The following is a 6,000-nucleotide window of genomic DNA, read 5'->3' as shown; positions in this document are numbered from 1 at the left end:
TTCCCATGCCGTTTTTATCAATGAACTTTTATGTGTATTGTCGGACAGGCAATTCCTTAATAGCCGCGAGTAGTTTTAAATGACTTTTTTTCCTTTGAAATGTCATTTTGCTGTCAGACTGTTCTAAACACGGGAAACATGCGCCCCTTTACAGGCATACTATAGATACCCCCAGGTACGAAATTTAAAGGGATATTACACTTTTATTGTTTGACTTTAAGCATTATTAAAATCACTGCTCCCGAAAAAACGTCCGTTTTTAAAACTTTTTTTTTGCATTGATCCATGTCCCCTGGGGCAGGACCCAGGTCCCCAAACACTTTTTATGACAATAACTTGCATATAAGCCTTTAAAATTAGCACTTTTGATTTTTCATGTTCGTGTCCCATAGACTTTACCGGTGTTCGCGTGTTCGAACAAATTTTTTGCCTGTTTGCAAGTTCTGGTGCAAACAGAACAGGGGGGTGTTCGGCTCATCGCTAATGACTAACAGGAATGATGTCTGTATACAGTTTACATTCAACTCTATCTGTGTGCAGTGTCCTTGTTTCCTGCAAATGGCCAAAAGAGAAGGGAGTTTAATAAGACACGTGGCCACTCACTAAAATTAGAAGAAAAGACGTTAACCTTAACTGCATAGAGAGTTCTTTACTGTAAGAGTGGCAAGGATGTGGAATTCCCTTCCACAGGCAGTGGCCCCCCCACCCCAAAGAACCTTGTTCCCACGTTGTTCTTCCGTGTCAGCATCGGAAGAAGAGAAGAGGGAAGAAAACGACGGTGAAGACCGGGCCAACACTAGCAAAAGAGCCGGCAAAAGAGCAGAAGATAGCGGAGGAGCCCGGCAGAAGGCACTGGAGAGCGGTAAAAGAAACGGAGAGCACGGAGAAGAGGGCGGAGAGCGCAGAGAAGAGGCCGGAGAGCGCAGAGATGAAGGAAGAGACCCCTGAAGTCGAAAGAAGACCCCTGGAGCTGCCTAATAAATTACTTTAAATACCTGTAGTGTGTTTTTATATTGCCACTTTTTTCCCTAGGTGAATGGGTAGTGGTAGGATGTACCCCATACTCATTCACATTATTAATTATTAAAGGGGGCTCCCAGATTCTGATAAGCCCCCCACCCACAGACCCCGACAACCAATGGCCAGGGTTGTCGGGAAGAGGCCCTTGTGCTTATCAACATGGGGACAAGGTGCTTTGGGGTGGGGGGGCCGCAGGGCGCCCCCCTGTCTCAAAGCGCCCACCCCCCTATGTTGAGAGCATGTGGCCTGGTACGGTTCAGGAAGGGGGGTTCGCTTGTCCCCACCCCTTTTCCTGACCGACTGGGCTGCGTGCTCGGATAAGGGTCCGGTATGGGTTTGGGGGGACCCCCATGCCGTTTTTTTGGTGTAGGGGGTTCCCCTTAAAATCAATACCAGACCCAAGGGCCTGGGATGGGGAACCCATGCCGTTTTTTTATTTAAAATTTGGCACAGAGCTCCCCCTCAAGATCATCTGAGCACAAGTCGCATGCCAAAGTCGGATCACGCAAGACAGCGATCCGACTTTGATCTGACTTCAATGATAGTCAATGGGCTGAAGTAGGATCAAAGTCGGACCAAAGTAGTACAGGGAGCATTTTCAAAGTTGGACCGACCTGTGTCGGACCATTTAGGACGGCTCCCATAGGGAAACATTGATTTCCACACATCATGCGACATGAGCTCCCAATGTCGGAGCATTTGTCGCACTGGTGTGAACCCGGCCTAAGGCAGATAGAGTCCTCAGCTGTGAACAATTATGCTGGTAAAGATGCTTTTCAATCTGGGGCAGGTTCGTGAAAATACCACCACCGACAGGAATACAGGCCGCTCACCTTGCACAGTGGACCTACTGAGCTATCAGATAGGTCTACAAAAGCCTTCCCCTCACAAGGGGTTAAAGAGAAAGAGATGTTTTCCAGAGATCCAGAGATCTGTGTCATATTACACATCCACTGCTTTACAGCACCAAATCGCTCATCAGATCTCCCAATCAATGTTGTTACAGACAAGCCTCGTTGTACCATGTAAGAGCAAAATGAGACATCCATAGTACTCTTTGTATAAACTCAGTACATTTTATTTAAATCCAAAAGCAAAACTACTCACAAGTGAAGCACTGTGATCCCAGTGCTAAGAATGAAATTGTTTGCTGCAAGCATGTCTCACAGAGACTGAGAGGAGGGTGGCTGCTGCTGATGTGTTCAGGTCCTCCCGTACGCGTATCATCCCAGGGGGTGGGACTTCATCAGCGGTGTTTGGAGACACGTACAATAGCCATATTATAAGCCACCTGATTGCCAAACATGAGCAGTAGCGCTCATAGCAGTGTTGATTGCAATACGGACATAATTACTAAGTTCAGCACAACAAGCCACTCAGAGCCCTGTCAGAAGTGGACATACAGGACAGAAACCAACCCACCGGCAGTGCGGGCTCCGTCCCTGGCAAACACACATGAAAGGGAAAGAATATATATCGTAACGGCGCAATTTATGATCAACAATATCTATCAGTAGTGCTCAAATTGTTACGAATAATATAAAAAAACTCACCATTTGCGTACATTTGCGCACCCAGAAAAGTTCAAAAATTACACATGGATGAGCATGGCAACGTAAGTGATAATATCCCATCCCATTGAGACTATTCACAAAATCCAAAACCCTCAACCCTAACCCTAATCCCACTTTTACTAGTCCCAAACTCAGAATCCTAACCCTAATCCCACTTCTACTAGTCCCAAACCCTCAACCCTAATCCTACTTTTACTAGTCCCAAACTCATAATCCTAACCCTAATCCCACTTTTACTAGTCCCAAACTCAGAATCCTAACCCTAATCCCAATTCTACTAGTCCCAAACTCTTAATCCTAACCCTAATCTCACTTCTACTAGTCCCAAACTCTCAACCCTAATCCCACTTCTACCAGTCCCAAACTCTCAACCCTAACCCTAATCCCTGAATACCACTAATCCAGGGGATTTTGAAAATAATTCTAAACATTTTTTTTTCTTTACCAGATTTGACTTTCTGCTTGACATCTTAACCCCTGACTTGTTAAGACAGGATACCATTTGCATGTTGGCAATATCACCATGTGAACGTTCACTTATAACGCTAAGGTAAGTATATATGAATAATTAAGAAGTGCACGTTTAAACACGTAATAAATTGGCCCTCCAATTTTCAATTGAAAATCATATATTTTTTATTGCATATACAATGGGGACAGAAAGTATTCAGACCCCTTAAATTTTTCACTCTTTGTTATATTGCAGCCATTTGCTAAAATCATTTAAGTTCATTTTTTTCTCATTAATGTACACACAGCACCCCATATTGACAGAAAAACACAGAATTGTTAACATTTTTGCAGATTTATTAAAAAAGAAAAACTGAAGTATCACATGGTCCTAAGTATTCAGACCCTTTGCTCAGTATTTAGTAGAAGCACCCTTTTGATCTAATACAGCCATGAGTCTTTTTGGGAAAGATGCAACAAGTTTTTCACACCTGGATTTGGGGATCCTCTGCCATTCCTCCTTGCAGATCCTCTCCCGTTCTATCAGGTTGGATGGTAAATGTTGGTGAACAGCCATTTTTAGGTCTCTCCAGAGATGCTCAATTGGGTTTAAGTCAGGGCTCTGGCTGGGCCATTCAAGAACAGTCACGGAGTTGTTGTGAAGCCACTCCTTCGTTATTTTAGCTGTGTGCTTAGGGTCATTGTCTTGTTGGAAGGTAAACCTTCGGCCCAGTCTGAGGTCCTGAGCACTCGAGAAGGTTTTCATCCAGGATATCCCTGTACTTTCCCTCCATTGCAACCAGTCATCCTGTCCCTGCAGCTGAAAAACACCCCCACAGCATGATGCTGCCACCACCATGTTTCACTGTTGGGACTGTATTGGACAGGTGATGAGCAGTGCCTGGTTTTCTCCACACATACCGCTTAGAATTAAGGCCAAACAGTTCTATCTTGGTCTCATCAGACCAGAGAATCTTATTTATCACCATCTTGGAGTACCTCAGGTGTTTTTTTAGCAAACTCTATGCGGGCTTTCATGTGTCTTGCACTGAGGAGAGGCTTCCGTCGGGCCACTCTGCCATAAAGCCCCAACTGGTGGAGGGCTGCAGTGATGGTTGACTTTCTACAACTTTCTCCTGTCTCCTGACTGCATCTCTGGAGCTCAGCCATAGTGATCTTTGGGTTCTTCTTTACCTCTCTCACCAAGGCTCTTCTCCCCCGATAGCTCAGTTTGGCCAGACGGCCAGCTCTAGGAAGGGTTCTGGTCATCCCAAACGTCTTCGATTTAAGGATTATGGAGGCCACTGTGCTCTTAGGAACCTTAAGTGCAGCAGAAATGTTTTTGTAACCTTGGCCAGATCTGTTCCTTGCCACAATTCTGTCTCTGAGCTCTTCAGGCAGTTCCTTTGACCTCATGATTCTCATTTGCTCTGACATGCACTGTGAGCTGTAAGGTCTTATATAGACAGGTGTTTGGCTTTCCTAATCAAGTCCAATCAGTATACTCAAACACAGCTGGACTCAAATGAAGGTGTAGAACCATCTCAAGGATGATCAGAAGAAATGGACAGCACCTGAGTTAAATATATGAGTGTCACAGCAAAGGGTCTGAATACTTAGAACCATGTGATATTTCAGTTTTTCTTTTTTAGTAAATCTGCAAAAATGTCAACAATTCTGTGTTTTTCTGTCAATATGGGGTGCTGTGTGTACATTAATGAGGAAAAAAATTAACTTAAATGATTTTAGCAAATGGCTGCAATATAACAAAGAGTGAAAAATGTAAGGGGGTCTGAATACTTTCCATCCCCACTGTATATTATCAAAAATGCACAACATGTGCAAAATTGAAAATAATTTAAGATAGACCATCAACATGTGCATTTTACAGACAAAATTATATTATCAAATGTAAAACTTTAACAAAAAGATATCAAGCAATAAATCTCATAGATTCTGATAGGTGGAAGGATGGTGTGTCTCCTCTAGAGGGTTGGGAGGGGGAGCTTGGACATTTAGAAAATCTGCCTGCACTTCGTAAAGTCCTCCCTGAAAACGTGGTTGGTTTTGGGTCATTTGAAAACTGGGATATGGGTTTTGGGACATGACTGGAAATCTTGAAGCTTGCAGCAGATGGGTAGGATTGTGGGCGCGAGGTACCTGGACCATCGTACCTCCCATAAAAATGATGACTAGTGTTGCCCTCATACGGTGCATCTCTATTTTGAGTAGGTTGCTGCTGATATAAATTAATGAGACGCAATATTTCAGAATGCATGTTACATTGATGTTCAGATGGTACTTTGGCCATTTGTGGAACCAGGCTTCTGGTAATAGACTCCAATTCTCCTCCATTTTTTCTTGTTTGCTAAACAATTTGTTTACAACATCAAGGAAGTCCTCTGACATTTGTTTTTTTTTCTTTGTTTTTGTCTGTTGGTGACCAATGTTGCTTCTGTTGTTTCTGCTTCTGTTTCTGAAATTTGAGAAAAGTGTGCTGCATCTACTAATTGGTTGGTCTGCTCTGCATCCTCAGGGTCCTCTTCAGTTTCACTCTCCATATTGCTTTCTGTACTGAAAAATAGACAATTTATTAAAAAATGCAAAAAACTTAGTTATACCGTGCACTCCTCCAAAAATCAAAAAGATGTTATACAATTGAATAAAAAAAAAATTAACATAATAAATGTTTGTATACTTACGGTCTCATCTCCATGACGGGCTTCAGGAACATGAGCTCCTCATAGTGACAATACACTCTCCATTTTCTCTTTCCAGCAGAACCACTATTATTTTGAATAAGGTGTTCTCTCCTATAATTATTCCTCATAGTCTTCCACCTTTTCTTTAGTACTCGCACTGAAATAAAGAAAATGTTTTTTTGGAATTACAGATATCTTGGTACTGGAAATACCAATACATCATTACACTATGAATTCAGAACAGGAATATCAAC

The 6,000-nt window shown here is 42.8% G+C and overlaps 1 long non-coding RNA gene across 1 annotated transcript; it reads right to left on the bottom strand.

Annotated features, from left to right (window-relative positions):
* Nucleotides 1-4,923: 4,923 nt before the first annotated feature.
* On the bottom strand, nucleotides 4,924-5,883 carry LOC141130004 (uncharacterized). Its single transcript, XR_012241943.1, has 2 exons — nucleotides 5,747-5,883; nucleotides 4,924-5,618 (listed from the first exon to the last, which is right to left on the bottom strand). It is a non-coding gene; the product is annotated as an uncharacterized lncRNA (long non-coding RNA).
* Between the last annotated feature and the right edge of the window lie 117 nt (nucleotides 5,884-6,000).

The sequence above is a fragment of the Aquarana catesbeiana genome, linkage group LG02 (assembly GCF_042186555.1).
Source record: "Aquarana catesbeiana isolate 2022-GZ linkage group LG02, ASM4218655v1, whole genome shotgun sequence".
In the NCBI taxonomy this organism is placed as follows: Eukaryota; Metazoa; Chordata; class Amphibia; order Anura; family Ranidae; genus Aquarana; species Aquarana catesbeiana.
Note: the sequence above shows the minus strand (reverse complement) of the source record. Positions and strands in the feature narration are given on the sequence as shown.